The sequence below is a fragment of the Taeniopygia guttata genome, chromosome 2 (genome assembly GCF_048771995.1).
Source record: "Taeniopygia guttata chromosome 2, bTaeGut7.mat, whole genome shotgun sequence".
NCBI lineage: Eukaryota > Metazoa > Chordata > Aves > Passeriformes > Estrildidae > Taeniopygia > Taeniopygia guttata.
The window spans coordinates 125,271,644-125,288,398 of NC_133026.1; the positions used below are offsets into that span (position 1 = coordinate 125,271,644).

Below are 16,755 nucleotides of genomic sequence, written 5' to 3' on the forward strand. Positions count from 1 at the left end.
GGGAAAAGTGTATTCCAGCAAAATTAAAGTGCCAGTCACTAGGGAGTGTTATTAGCAACAATGCTCAGATAAAGACAGATAAAGACAGCAGATAAAGCACTCAGGGGATGTCCCTGAAGAAGAACCACCAGGTAATAAGCATGTACAGGAAGAGAGGAAATTTTTTTTTAATATTTCTGCCACTAATGGTATGCACTTCATATAATAAAACATCCTGGGAAGTGACAGAATCACACCATTTAATGTTGTTCTGAGAACTCACAATTTACACTGAAAAATATGTGTTTCTCATTCACAGTAAAAAAATTGCTCTTTTAAATAGTTTAATCTTTAAAATAATGAACAAACAAGTCTGGTTTGCCAGGCTGTTATATAATACTACTACATTATTTTAATTTGCAATTTTTCTGCCTTTACAGTATCAAAGGTGCCATCCACTTTTGCTTGTATTTGTTCTTTAGTACTTTATTACCAAACACTACAAAGTAGCAATTTCTTTTTGGAGCATATAGTAGAAAAAGTGAGGAAAATAAAAGGGTAAAATCTCAATGAGAAGGGACTAAGAGAGGGTGTTTTGCACAGCAAAGAATCTCCTGCTTCTGGATCTACAATGTCATCAAAGACAGTAAAAAAGTCAACCTAAAAGCTCTTTAAGTCATTCAGTGACAGATCAGAGCAGTGCACCAACAAAGCCATGACCTGCACCCTGCAGGAGCAGACAGCAGTGAGGCATACACAGAAAATGAGTTGACTGGACTGAGACCACTTTCCTACAGGAATACAGAGAGGACCTGTCTGTTTTTCTGTCATATGCTTCCAACTGAGTCCTATAGCAACTCCTTTTTGTGTGGTGTGAAGAGTTGCTGTGTGCAGTTCAAAAATAATATTTTAGCTGTATCACTGTGAGGTGTGTATAGCTCAGCAAGGCTAAGGCTTACAAGCCTGGACAGCGCAGTCTTGCTGGGCCTTCAAGGCTAGCACAGGAGCAGCATCCTTAAAATGGACAAACCCTGCAGAAAAGCTGATGCTCTGGTGTCCCAGGCAGTCATGGCTACACGTGAGCTTAAAGCAGCTAAGAGAGCAGCAAATACAAAACAAAGCTCAATGTAGTGATAAACTGGGCTCACTGCCTCAGAAGTTCAGCAGTGTAGCACATACATCATAAACCACCACAGCTCCATAATCATGTATAACAAGGTGCAGTGTTTGATTTCTAACAGATTAGCAGCTCCTACTGCTTGTTCTCCAGTTGCTGTAGGAGTCTCATCTGATCTCACTGGCTTTTGCAATAGCAACAACAGCATGAGAGTCTGAACTCCAGAAATCTGTGTTAATAAAACAGGATTATGATGTTAATGAATCTTGGTTAAAAGCTGAGGATTTCTACTTCAGATATAAACAGTGTGCACAGATGAACTGCTCAAAAGCAACATTTCTTTTGGCAATTGCTTTTAGTAATGAAAAAGAAAGGAGAAGAAAATTATGTGACGTGGATGCCAAGGTGTCCACAAGCAGAACATTTCTCTAAGGCGTTACCAGCCAAAACTGTGTAGGTACTTCATCCTAGAAAGACCAATATAAGTAATTGGTATATGAAACCACAGCTAATATTGAAAAATTTAACTGTTATTTCCCAGCTCACTACTAATGGTTAGCAGCTAGGCTTTCTCCTCTTGGACGGGGCCTCCAATAGGGTCCCCAACCCCCTGCTTAGTGCAGATGTTCTCTCAGGCAGAGCAGGCAGGACAGGAGTCACTCCTTTCTCTATGCCATGCTACCAGTACTATCCTTTCTGAGGTATTTTAGCTAAATTGTAGAAAGAACTGAGGCCAGGTTCAGAAACATCAAACCCACCAGAAATCTGTGGGAGTTCAGAGGCTCAGTGTTTAGCCAGAATTTTGTGCCTACGGGATGAAAGGGGGTTCAGAGAGATTCTCTACAACTTTCAACATGCCTTACTAGACTCATCAGCCTCTTGACCTGCATGCTCCTGTCAGCTCTCCTCACTGACTGCTGCAAGGGCAAACAGGGCACATTCTGCTGACACCTTGAAATACCTCTGGAGGGACAGAGATTTAGAGTTTCCCTCGGGATCTTCTCCTGTGTAATTTGACTATGGTAATGCAGATAAAGTGGGGTGTTGTATCCAGAAAAGCAGAAGCTAGCTATTTGGGGATTCTCAAATTCAGGACCTAAAAGTCAGTAATCAGTGATCACAAGGTGAGCCTTTAGCATGAAGAATTGCTTTTGAAAATTTGTCCCACTCTTCTTTTTCTCTGTTTATGTCTCATTCTCTGTCCTGCCTTCTTTTCTTAATATTAAAAAAATAAAAGAGGAACCCACAAAATGCAATTAAAAAGTGTGAAGTTATCCTAAAGGACATTCTTTTTCTAATTTCACACTGTTGCCATACATTGTAGCAGATAAATTATAACAAGCATTCACTTACCAGCATGCTCCAAACTAAGTACACAAGTCCTGTCTTGATGTAAATTTATTGATTTGCTGACTGAAATCAAGACATGGCAGAGATGAGTTTCTCTGATGCTCTCAGCCCAGAAAGACAGTGGAAATTTGAACAGAGACTTCTCTGTCTGATCAGCACAGGGGGTCGGTCAGAGGAAAGCAAAAAGTAGCTATTCTAAAAATATATATTCATAATATAAGCCACAAAAAAAGATGGCCTTTTCTATCTGGATTGTAAAAATTCATGGGAAAGAACATATTTTTTCCCTTGATCCTCATCAATGCCATTAGTGGTTGCTGTACTTCACAGAAGTACGTTTCCTCTCTGTGTAAGGAGAAGCTGTGTGTGGGAAACAGTGAAAAAGCCTGAGGTGCTTCTTTCTGAGTGCTTCTGCAAGTAGCTCAGTCAAACTCACAAATGTCCCCTTAAACTCTTTCAGCTTTGAAAAATCAACAGGAGAATCTTAATACCAGTAACCAAAGTATTTAGAACTACTGAACCAAAAGTTTTGAAAAAGGGATTGTGAGCACATGACCACATGGAATTTTAAATGACATTAAAAATGTTTTATGTAACTGTCCTTCCTGTCACATTTTCAGACCTCCAGTATTGTTTCAGAGAAATAGTCCTGCACAGTGAGTAATAATGCATCACGGGACCCTGTTCCCATAGATCAGAATTTTCTTAGTTTAATCTTCACCTAAACAAATATTCCCTTAAAAAATAGAATAATATTCTTGGTGTCATGTGCTGAGTCTTTTGAGTCACTTGGAAGAGTAAACAGAGCCCCCCTGCCTGTTCCTGCTTCCTTTGACTCCTGCTTCCTTTCCCACGTGCTTTATTTCTCTGACTGTTTGACCCATGCCTGGGCCTTACAGGTTCCATTGTCCTGTCTTGGCTCCAACAGCTAATGAGCCACCAAAATGAGTTCTGCCACTGGGAAACCATAGCTGAAACTTTTCTACTTTGTGGGAAATATTTCCATGTGGGTGTCAGAGGCACTGGATCCCATCCACAGAACAGCATAGTCTTCTCTTATCTTAACCTTTTTGCCTCTTCTTTTATTCCCTACACTTTTTCTTTCTGAGCTACTGGATTCTTGGCTAGCTTTACTATTTGTTACAGATTATGCATGTCTTAAAATTTATTTTTTAAACTGAAGTATTCTGAGGATAGAAATGTTTATTTCAGTCAAGATAAGAGCTAGACTTAAAGAAAAAGATTCCTTTTTATTCCCACCCCTCCAATGCCTAAATCCAGATTTTGTTCCTGAAAGCAGTTTTTCAAGATGAAGTGAGTTAAAAATATGATAGCTCAGAAAATGCTTCTCAGTTTCATTGCTGCTTAAACAATGTGTAAAATTAGTATGTGACAAGTAAACAATGCCACACATAGAGGAATTTCTCTACTTTGAAGTTACATGTGGCTGGTTCCTGTTTGAATGTCACTTATGGCACAGCAGATTATCTATTTTTCTCTTTTCCCTTCTCTCACTCAATTACCAAAAAATTATTATTCTCAGTGCTCCCTACCTTACTGTGAATACATTTTCACCATTACATACATCTGCCAAAGACTTATCGTGAATCTTAAACAATAGAACATAAAATTAATATTAAATATTGAATTGTGTGTGTTAAACAACACAGTATCAAACAACAGTTCAAGAATGATGCAGGAAGTCTTGTTGGTAATAAGTGATCATATAAATATGTCAAATAGGGTTGACACTTATGCACCTTGATACACATTATAAAACAGGTATTCAGAAATTACAAAGCCCTTGTGTGATGTTTTGTGATTTTATACATATATGGGCCATGATACCAACTACATCAGCCAAAAGACTGTTTTGTGAGAACACACTGATTTTAGCTCTGAGCTTTTTAACTGGGGCAGAATTGATTGGATCCAAGTAGTAGCCATATTTTAGCAGCTTCTCTTCTGACTTTTTCAAAATTCTTAGGATCTGTGAACTCCTACATATTTGTGATAGAGGTGTGGATTAATAAAGGTGTGTTCTTCCCAGAAGCATTTGCCTACCTGCCACAGCACACAGGAATTTTATTTTCTTTCCTTTTAGAGGCCTCCTATGAAATAATCCACAGATCTCAAAGATCTCTCAATATGATGATAAACCCTATTCTAAGATATAATCTTTGGGACATTCTCCTCCTGAATTATATGCATTTCACAAAGCAGGGTATGATTATTTCAAGCCTGAAATAGAAATTAATACCTAGAACAGAGATGACCAAAAAAGCAGGAATGCCAATAAAAGTCTACCAAGCTGATAAAAAACTAAGCGGTTACAGTCATCTATGAAGAGAATGAATATCCAGCTCTGCTGAGTTGCAGGATTCACAGCAAAATTTGAATTTATCTAACCTAATAATTTCAAGAATAAGAACAAATTTCTGCGGAGAGAGATACCTAGGCTTCACAGAAACCTAGGAAAATTTGTGCTTGATCAGGAAGCCTCTATATGAAAATTGAATAGTGCTTCTTGCTCCTTATGTGTGGGATGATGACTCACATTTACAGAATGACCAGAGACACCATGAGACACCACTTTAACACTAACAAGGGATGGTTAATATGTGATTGGGAAACCTTCTTAATAACCACTTTCTGAAACTCCTTGAGTTGATGTCTGTCTAAGCAAATTCCATGGCAAAAGAAAGTCCTACACAAAATTTTGTACCTACATTTGGATTTGACCTTGTCAGCAGAAGAGCAAATAAGAAGCACGGTTTCTTTGAAAATTGCAGTTGGCCAGAAGCATCACCTACAGGCCTGATTACATGCTCATCTCTTCTTGTCATGTCAGCTGAATTATTGGTGCAACAAAGATCAGGATATGAAAAGAAGGGCTCAGTTTTGCAATAATGGCATACTGCTAAGAATTTCACAGGAGGATATTGGACAAAGAAGGAAGGGTCCCCATCATGTGCTTCTTTTAAGACCTCAGTGAATTAGAAGTAGTATTTGCCCCTCTCAACAAATGGCTTCTAGTTTTGGTGGTCAGTGAGGAGCAAGTGAAGAGCAATTTAAACCATACTTGATGATGCCATACTTGTTTAATCTTATGCAGGTACCTGTTTAGAGGCTAAGACTAACAGAAATGTTTAACTAAGCACATTAAACCAAGTAATGTTTCTGAAATGGAATGTCAGCATGAAATTATTTTGGCACATTTCTAGGTGACCATCCATGTCTGTGCACACCTGTTATTAACCATTGCAGGTTCTTAAAACGTATTGACCATGATCCACTGCAAAGAAGTGGATGCACTAAGTGGAATAAATGTTAGCAGTTCATCAGCCATCACTGAGCAATATGGTGTTGAGTGAGCATCACAGCAAAGATGAAGCAGACAATGAAGGCCTCTGCATTATGGAGAGGAAGCAAAAGCCCCCTCAGAGAGCTGATAGCATCAGTTAGGTAGACGAGTCACTTCCTGAGTGGAAGCTGAAATCAGATATAATTCTAACAATGTCTACCAGGAAATCACAAAAAAATGTGTAGGATTAATTGGCTTCTAAAAAAAAAATGAATGTTTCTCTAAATCTCAAAAGTTAATGTCCATGATGTTTGTTTTCAGCAAGTTCAACAAGGAGTATGACAAAGATCCTGTTGCCTCCAAACTTAATCATGTTTCTTTATAAATTGCTACCTGATGAGCCATTTATATAACTTTGTCCTAAATTATTTCCTCTGGTGTCTCTCCACCAACAATGTATAATCTGACTTTGTTTCTTATGATTCTTATCCAGTGCTGCATTGAATGTCAACATCCAGTCCAAAAATCGAAGTGAACAAAACCCCCCCAATACGTTACCTAATGTTTTTATTAATTGTTATAATGTCCATGGTTTTGAACATAAATCTGGCTATGATACCTCCCCTTCTGAGACATTTTATTCTTGTTCATTACATCAAATTTTTGGCCATTACCTTTGGCTCTTCCTTATTAGCCATACTTTCTACCTTTTTTCTCCCTCCCACTTAGACTATCAAGTAATTCTTTCTCTTAATCCCCTCTACTGCCTCATTATCTACTTACATGTCAACCATGGAATATTGTGCTACTAAAGAAATCATTTTTAGATGTTGAATGAATGCCCATATCACTTCGAGTGTCTCAAAGTTTCCACTGTACTCAGACTGATCACCCCCTTCAAGATCAGGTAGAAACTGTAAGGAGACAATATCTGGTGCTTTTAGTACCACTTCTTTTCATATAATTCTAACTTGTCTAATATCTAAATGAATTTCTTGTCCATTTCATGCTGTTATTTACTGTTCTGTCAGTAAATTTTTGGTACAATCATTATGGCTACTCCAAATCCTGCACTCTGTGAAATTATAGACATATTGGTAGCTATGGTCCCACTCCCAGATATTATTTCTATTTACTTAATCATTGATAAGTGAAAAGTAAATGTGGGAGGAGTGACACTTACTTAGGAGGCTTACTTATCACAATGAGTCACTGTAAATCAGTACAATTAGGGCCAGCTACTTGGAAGCACTTCTTTCCACCATGTATCCATTGTGGGGCAAGGGAATATTATGCTAAAGATCTTATTAGCAACCTGCACATTAACTTGGGATCTGCATTTAATTGTCACAGTAAGGAGAAGGGTGCAGGAGTGCCTGCCTCAGGAAGAAGACGATGTTGAAGTGAAAAGGCAACTCACTTTATTTGGCTAAGTTAACCTGTTAATCTCTTTAAACAACCACTGTAAGCAATGGAGCATTTCTTTAATGCCTTCTCTCCTCCTCCATTATGTCAGTAGCTGCTATTGACAGTTTTGCATTTGACAGATGTGTTTTCAAATAATTTACAACTCAAAAGATAGATATTTTAGATCTTTTTTGAGACCATAAGTTATAGAAACTCTCCTGAGGTGTTCACCTAAATTTCTCTTTTCTAATACCAGTCTTCTCCCAGTCCATACTTTTTCACAGAAATATTTGTACTTCCTGATAAATTTTTATTTCCTCTAATGCAATTTTTTGTGTTTATGTGTTGTCATAAAGTCTAGTGTTCTCATCATATTTCACTGATAGCATATGCAGCAATCACAGAGTTCAGTGACCCATAAGTGACCATAGGTGTAATGACCCCAAATGCCTGCAAAACAATGGACTCCAAAACACAAAGACTGGATTTGCATCCTAATGGGTGTTTGGAAAAATACATTATAGGCCATAATGAAACCATATTGTTGTGTAACTACTGTTAATGTGCTTTAGTAATTAGTTTTGAAACTGTATTTGAGCATTTCAGAATCAATTACCCAAAAGAATTCAAAACTTTTAGAAAATGCAACCCACATCTAATGTCTGATTTAAGGTCTCCAAAGAATAAGTGAAGCACTTGTCTGTCTCTTCTAACAGGTCTTTGCATAATGTGCTGGTTTTTAGGTTTTGGAGAAACTGATATGCAGCTCTTTTTACATGCAAGCACACCTTTTGATATAAATCTGAGGTTATAATTTTCATAAGATCATTTCATTTTTGTTTTAATTTTGGAACTTGGAAGGCATTAAAAAGTTGGGTTTTTTTCTGGATTTATTAGTGTATTAATTCTGAATGTCTGTTCTGAAACTCTACCTTCTGAAAGCCTTTCCACATGGTTATTTTCCTGAAATTAAATATTTCTGCAAGGCTTCAATTATGGCAGAAGAAATATCAATCACATAGGCATATATGTTTTAATGTATCTGTGTTTCTCCTTTGCTCTCAACAGAGCTGTTTTTGTAGCTAAAATTGCATGTCTGTAGTAGGAGGAGAGTAAATGTCAGTGAATGATAGGCACATTTTACATTTCAAAAGTGAAAGTCTGAGCTGTAAAGAGTTTCTTACATGTGGTCTTCTCTGTATCTACTGAGTGTCTGACAAGCAGAAATGAAAACTTCCTAGAGAAAGGGTCTTCTGCTCCATGGAAAGTAGAATTCCAAAGATTTAAGTTCTGGATCTGTTAAATGTAATGCTGCTCAACTGCAACCATTAATTCCAATTTAAAAAACTACTCAGGTCTATCCCTTCATTTTTTTACTTAAAGTTGTCTTGTGAAACCCACTACAATAAATTTAAGCAAACTGGTTTTAGATTTGTTCTGTCGTAAGCTCAATAGTGAAATTTGTTCCTACATAAAATTTGCTGTGACATTTAAAAGTTTGCTGCTAACTAAATGTACTTTTGAAAAAAAAAAATTCATAAAATGTATTGGATTATCACCAGTTTTCACAGAAATATTAAGAAAATTAATTAAAAGGTTTATGACACTAAATGAGATCACACAGATCTCTTTTAAGGTACTAAGGAAAGCAGCAATTGTGTTTGATTTCTGTCAGCACTTCTGTAACAGAAAACTGCCATTATCATCAACAGCGTTGTGGATATTGGTAAAGAAAGCAAGAAATATACACATTCAGATCATAGTCTAAGATCTCATTCATTTATGCTGGATGTAAGGACTGCATATGAAATATATTAATAAGAGTGACAAGACCGACTAAAGGCTGAAAGGCAAAGTACAAGCTAAGTACAGTCCACCTTCTATCCACTTTAAAGGGAATCCTCTGTCTCCATCATCAGTATTGGCTGTTTGCTCACTTGTGTTGCTTCCTGCAACTGCCTGAGCTGCTTCTACACACTCCCTCCCTGTATGTGTGTGCATATAGGCTTGTCTTTGCATCACAAATATTGGACTGTGTTAATTCATCCACCTTTAAGGAAAAAAAAAACAAACCCTATTATATTCTTTGGTGGAGTCTAAATGAGTCTAAAATGAAATTAATTCAGCTCCTGGAATAGTAGTTAAAAGGTGCTTTTCTGTGGACTTGTTTAATGAACAGCTGCTTCCTATTAAGGGAAGGGTAGATCCCCTACTTACATTTTACAGAGGAAACTTAGGACTAATTAAATGAATTATTCTACATGGTAATTAGTAGCCTTTGGAATTTTCCACATCCCTACAAGTTTGCAAGTAAGTTATCATGCTCACAAACATAAGCTCTCTCTGTTTTCCTTGTCTGGTTCAAAGCAAAAGCTGAGTGTATTCTTATCACTCTGCAAACAGAAGAATACAGGAAAGGGTAAGTAAAAAAATCACATTAACATGTATAATCTTGCATAAAATGAGACTATCTTACTCTCATAGTCATGCTTTACTCAGACTGGGGATTTAAAATTATGAAAGAATAGCCTAGTGCCTGTAGAGCTGAACTGATACTTCCCTTCCTTGTAATGCCTCAGCGAAGTCCTCGTGAGAAGAAAATCCTTGTTACTTTCTGAAATGACTAAGCAGGCCTTAAGGTTTGCATCTACTTTATATTTAGCTGTTCTTTAGAAATAAGATAAATTTTAATAAAGTATCTCCTGTAATTATGAAAGACTAATACATTTGTTTAGGTTTTTTTCCTTTTTTTTTTCTAATTGCCCCAGTAGAGCTGATTGGAACAGTTGTTGCTGTGATACTTCTATTTTCTTCCTATCTATTTATACTAATTTGCTCTCTTGCATTTTGTCGCTCTTAACTCCTACTGGCAGTTTGGTTAGAAAATTTGCTGTGTGTCCATTTTAAAAGGACTGTATAAATTGCAGATTAGTACCTCTAGAAAAGCCAGGAGAGAAACACCCTCTTCCTCAGAGGAAGATCTTTCCAGACGGTGAAGTCTTAATCAAATAGAAGCTGAGCTCAGTGTGGTACCTGCTGAGCAAAAAGCTGTGGATGTTGTTATAGTATTATAATATTTAAGAGTCCTTTCCAGCTTTCAAAAGCTTCATAATGTAATGCTCCTTCCCTTGAAACATGTGAATTTTAAGAGTTATTCTCATGAACAGAATCTGCAATCTTCTTCAAAATCTGAATAAGACCCTGCATTTAAAGACCCTAAAGCATTGTGAAAGATCATCCTTTATTATCAGCTGCATAATCACCTTAGATATTTTAAATAGTAAACGTGATAATCCACATTAATACCCTTGAGACTAAAATTAAATACCCTCAAATCCAGCAGATGCCATTTGGAAAGGTTGAAATTAAGAGGAGTGGAGACTTTGGAGACAGAAGACCTCATGATGTTCTATTCAAGCTTCAGGCCATAGTGAGGCAAATGGTATTATCAAAACCAAACATCAGTCCATAGAGGGACAATATGTATTGCTTTGTGCATAATAATAAAATGTATAAATAATAAATAATAAAATTAAATAATATAAAAGATATCAACAGAATGAAGCATGTGTTACTATAACCCCTCCAATGCATTTCTCTACTCTTCATTTTTTAGGGGTATGAATGGGAACAGGGGAACAGCACAGTGTTCACATTATTTGACCCTGTGCTCAAAGTCATCACAGCTCAGTGTTTAATCATAAATATTGCAGCTTCTCAGTCTCCCTGTAAAATGTTAGTAAGACTATGAGTCTGAGCAGTGGGATTGGCTCCATCTCCTGGGCAGGTCTCACAGGCTCTTCTGGAGCTGGAGACTGTCCCGGGGAATACTGAGAAGGCACGTGCTGCAGGGAGAATAGCTGTAAATCTCTCTTTTATAGGGCCTTGCTTGAAAATGAGAATTTTTTGAGAGATCGTTTTGTCTCTTTGGGCTCAGCAGTATCAGTATCAGTTCTTTCCCTCCCTATCACCAAAACAAGTGAGAAGTTATCTAAACTTCAGTTTGACAATAATAGCAATTATAATTAATTAAAACACTATTAATTTTTATAGATTAAATAATAATATCATTTTATTATATTGTGGTTTTAAAATAAAAACTTCCTGCTCCCCATAGGAAAGCATCAGCCCTTAGCAGACCACTACTTACACAGTCCTCTGGAAAAACAAAATTTATTTAGAAGGGGGGCAGGGAAGGGGCTCTCTATTTCAAGGGCATTTCTATTATTTTCCTCTCCTTCTTTCCTTCCTATTGTTCTGTGTGATTTTCTTTGTTCTCTGTAATGCCATTTCCTTAAGGTCAATCTATTGTTATTCTGGAGTGTGATTGAGATATCAGGCTGAGTCATGCAATGTTTGCCAACTCCACACCTTTCAGCAGTCTGACACAGAGAGTGGAGGTAAAATAGCTGCTTGAGATTATTACTGCTTCTTAAATGAAGGCTGTTTTTTAAAAAGAAAATGAGTAAGAAAAGGAGCTGTAAAGAAAATTACTTTTCAATGCATTTTCTTAGAGTTTTCATGAGCCTGTAATGAAACTGCAGCTGTCCAAAGCCAACAGCATTCACAAATTATACCATAGTATCATAGGCATGTAAGTTTAAGAGAGAGAACAGGAAGGAATTAAGAAAAGAAGCATATATTAAATCCACTGAGGATACAGAATAGGAATCAATAAGAAAAAAGGGTTGAAAAATTCTAAGAAATTACTGAAAATTTGTCTTTCATTTCAGAAATAAAATGTTATGCTAACAACATGCAAAAAAACCCACACCAACTCCTTACCCAGGGAAGAAAAAGACTATGCAAAGCCTAGTTTATGCGACTCATATCTACTGTGAGCCATTATTTGAGACACTAACCCTAATTTTGTTTGCAGCAATATTGTATCCCAAATTATTTTGCATTTCCTTTAAACAATTTCTAACAACTACGTGAAACACCAATATTGCAGCCCAAGTGCTCAAAAGGGGCATCCTGAGATAGTTGCATTGTGGTGGTGAGGTATTTGTTGGTTCAAACTTTTTCCAGCCAGCTGACATCAAGAAACAGTTAGAAAGAAAATATATTATATTTCTGATAAGAAAAAATGCTGCAGATCTGATTGTGAATTAACTAAAGCTCTGCCTAGATACATAAGCATGTGTTTACTTTTGTTACCTTAGATCTACAATGCAAATTTTGATAACTAACTCCAAATAGAAGACTATTTTTCTTTTTCCTTCCCTTTCAGATTTGCCCTTGGAGTCATTGCTCAAAATTTCCTCTCCCACTTCCTGACATATCAGAGGTTTCAGAGATGAAGTTTTCAGGCTGTCCATGCCTTGGTGTTTTAGGTGTAAGCATACCTTTGCTGGGGAGGGAAGCAGCAGGAATAACTACTTAAAAGTGACTGTTTTCAAACCAGGCGAATTCTGCTATTGTGAGAGGAAAAACATTGATCTAAGTCTTCAGTCATCTTGAGACTTTAGTAAATATAAAAGTCTTTCAAAATATGTAGGTTCAGACTACCTGTGTTACTATTGCTATAAAAAGACTGCGATAACTAATGATTTGCCCAAATGGTCACACTGACCCTGCTGTGCCATGTGTTGTTGTCATGGGGACACTGTTGTGGGTGATCAGGAGGAGGAAGTGGATGGGGCCTTCTGGAGGCAGCTTGAAGCAGCCTCAAAGTCACAGGAACCAGTTCTTGTGGAGGACTTTAACTACTCTGACATCTGCTGGAGAAGCAACACAGCAAAACACAAATAGTCCTTGAGGTTCCTGGAAAGCACTGATGACAAATTCCTGTTATAGGTAGTCAAGGATCCCAGAAAGAATGGTTTGCTGCTCAACCTCATACTAACAAACAGGAAAGGCCTCATTGGATATGTGAAGGTTGGGGAGCAGCCTTGGCTGAAGCAACTATGAGATTGTGGAGCTCAGTATCAGGCAAGGAGGAAGCAGGATGGCACATAGAGATTGCAGCCATGGAATTCAGGTGAGCTAACTCTATCCTCTTCAGGGATCTTCTTGGAAGAATCCCATGGCAACAGGCCCTGCAGAGAAGAGTGATCCAAGTGAGTTGGATAATTATTAAGGATCACTTCCTCCAGGTTCAAAAAATATTCATCCCAATGAGCAAAAAATCAGGTAAAGGAGGAAAGAGACCTGTGTGGATGAATAAGGATCTTCTGTCATTACTCAAGTGTAAGTTGGAAACACACGGGAGATGGAAGCAGGTCAGGCAACTTGGAATGAACATAAAGAGGTTGTCAGAGTAAGTAGAACTGAGACAAGGAAGGCCAAGGCCCCTCTGGAATTTAACCTGGCCAAGGACATCAAGGACAACAAGGAATGCTTTCTCAAACACATCAATAGCAAAAGGAAAAGTAAGGATAAGGTGAGGCCATTACTAAATGGAGGGGAGAACCCTGGTAACAGAGTGCAGAAAAGGCAGTTATTAAATGCTTTTTTTTGCATTGGTCTTGACTGGCAAGACCAGCCCTCAGGAATCTCTGGCCCAAAAGACCAGGGTAAAGGGATGTTGGAAGAAAGACCTTGGTCCAAGAGGATTGGGCTAGAGAGCTAGGCAAAATTGAAATCCACAAGTCCGTGGGTGCTGGTGGACACCCATAGTGAGGTTGCTCACAATGATCTTTGAAAGGTTGTGGCAATCAAGAGAGCTGCCTGAGGTCTGGAAGAAAGTAAATATCAGCTCAGTCTTCAAAAGGGGCAAGAAGGAGGATCCAGGGAACTACTTGTCAGTTGCCTCACCTCACCTCAACCCCTGGAAAAGTGATGGAAGGCCTCTTTCTGGAGACAATCTCTATCCACATGGACTACAAGAAGGTGATCAGGAGTAGCATGGATTAATTAAGGGTAAATCATACTTGGCCAGTCTGATTGCCTTCTATGATGAAGCTACAACCAGGATGGATGAGGGGAGAGCAGTGGATATTGTCTACCTTGACTTCAAGACTTTTGACACTGTCTCTCACAATATCCTCACAGGCAAACTAAGAAGTGTGGACTGTGTGAGTCGACAGAGAGGTAGTTTGAGAACTGGCTGAACAGCAGATCCCAGAGGGCTGTAATCAGTGGCACATGGTCTAGCTGGAGGCCTATCACTGGTGGTGTCCCCCAAGGTTCAGTACTGGGCTCAGTACTGTTTAACTTTTCATCAATAACTTGAATGAAAGGGCAGAGGCCTCCTCAGCAAGTTCCCTGACAACACAAAGCTGGGAGGAGTGGCTGATACATCAGGATGCTGTGCAGCCCTTCAGAAAAACCCTGACAGGCTGGAAAGAGGGGCAGAGAAGAACCATCTGAAATTCAACAAAGGCAAATGCAGGTTCTTGTACCTAGGGAGGAGCAATCCCAGGCGCCAGTACAGTCTGAGGGCCATCCTGCTGGAAAACTGCTCTGTGGAGAAGGACCTGGAAGTCCTGGAGGACAACAAGCTGTCTATGAACCAGCAGTGTGTCCTTGTGGCCAAGAAGGCCGATAATATCCTGGGGTGCATTAGAAAGAGCATTTCCAGCAGGCTAAGGGAGCTGGTCCTGCCCCTTTACTCAGATCTGTTGAGACCACATCTGGAGTTCTGTGTCCAGCTCTGGACTCCTCAGCATAAGAGAGACATGGAGACCCTGGAGCAGGTCCAGTGGAGGGCTACAAAGGTGATGAGAGGACTGGATCACCTCTCTTATGAGGAAAGGCCTGGGGAGTTGAACCTGCTCAACCTTGAGAAGAGACAATGAATGGTTGCCTCATCCATGTCTGTAAGTATCTGAAGGGTGGGAGTCAAGAGGATGTTCCCAGACTCTTCTTGGTGACACAAAACAGTAGGACAAGAAGCAATGGGAGGAAACTGATGTACAGGAAATTCCACCTGAATTTCTTTACTGTCCAGGTGAGCATGCACTGGAACACATTGCCCGGAGAGGTTGTGGAGTCTCCCTCACTGGAGATATTCAAGAACTGTCAATATGGTCATGAGCCAGAGTAATTTATTTCTCTTTGAAAAGCTTTACTCTCTGAATATCCTCAATCTCCCACTATGTGCTTATTTCCTAAATCATAGCCACCACTTTTGGGTTCTTTCTGAACCATGTTTTGCCCTTGAAGTCTGCAACAAAAAATTTTCTCAAACAACTCCAGTTTTCTTTCCTAGGGTGTAAAAATAAGCACATATTCTTACTTTCACTGAGAAGCATGATATGACTGATTGATAGTGAAAAATCTCAATATATTTTTCTGAGTTTGAAAGCTGCTTCATAAATCACACTGATTTAGATAAAAGTGTTCATTGAGGTGCCTTCTAGAGTTCCCTCTGATTTATTTCCTTACATAGTGATTGATTCACTGACTTCTATCTACCAAAGATATCTCATTGCTGTTATTGATCTCTGTAGACTAAAGGGGTTTACTCTTAACAACACTAAGTTTGTAAGAGGTTATCTTGAAGAAATCTCTTCTGGTTACAGAGTGGAATTTCTATCCTAAACCAGGGAAGATTAGTAATAATATTTTTTTTCCAAATAAAATATTATTTCCACAACAGGACTTGAAATTCAACATTTCAGTTCCTTGTATTGCTCAAAAGTAGTGCAATAACCTAAACTGGATTCCACCAGCTAAGCAACAGTTGGATGGAAGACTTCTCAGGATGTGGTGGGAATTGACCACAGAGTGTCACCTCGCTTCAGTCAGCTCTAACAATGAGTATTTACTTACTGAATATACTATGATGCTCTTAAAATTTGAAGATCTTAAAAATCCCATTGTTCTCAACATAAGAATAATCTTTAAAAGAAAATAATGAAATCTGACCCCTGGAAATTAAACTTCCTATAGAATTTCTGCCTGCTGAAAAAAATCTTTAATGTCCCATCCTAAACCATTGTGTATTATTGGATGTTAATGAAAATTTGCCAGGTTCCTTGTCCATAAGCAGCTATGTTTCAGTAGTGATGTATTGTGTGTTTTAGGGTAAGTAAAATATTTGGGAATTCTTCTGTGTTACTTGCTAGGTTTTTGTTGTTGTAGCAACATTGGTTTGTAGCAGCTGTGAAGTTTCTAGGGTTTGCTAATAAAAAACCATACATACAGAATGAAAAGACTTGTACAAGGATTGGAGACCAATTACTTTAATTTTTGTTCCAACATTTCCCCCAGATGTTTTCTTCTATTTTCTGTGTTTCTGTGTTCTAATAAAAGATTCTCTTCTGTTACTACCATATAATCTATGTGAAAAGTTTAGTTATCTATTTACAACTGCCCCTTCATTTACCCCCAGACTCCATATGAATATACCTGTTACTATAACAGTAACATGAACAGTAACAGAAGAGTAACTATAAAAGTACCTGTTATATTAACATATGTTACTATAACAGGTTCTTGAACAATGTCTGTTCGTATCATACAGAATTCTAATTCTATATCTGCACCTCTTTAGATGCATCTTTTATCTGCTCCTTTTTTAGATCTCCCCAGAAAAGGAGAAAAAATGTATGAAATATCTTGTGTGGAACATATATTGTAAAGAAAATGTTATGAACCTTCGTTTTAATTCTGAAGGATTTTTATTGCTGATTTCCACCACTTCCATATG

The 16,755-nt window shown here is 38.1% G+C and overlaps 1 long non-coding RNA gene across 1 annotated transcript; it reads left to right on the forward strand.

The window, feature by feature from the left end:
- The first annotated feature begins 2,730 nt into the window (after positions 1-2,730).
- Positions 2,731-16,383, forward strand: LOC140682446 (uncharacterized). The gene is made up of 2 exons (XR_012054215.1): positions 2,731-9,576; positions 12,391-16,383. It is a non-coding gene; the product is annotated as an uncharacterized lncRNA (long non-coding RNA).
- Positions 16,384-16,755: the final 372 nt, after the last annotated feature.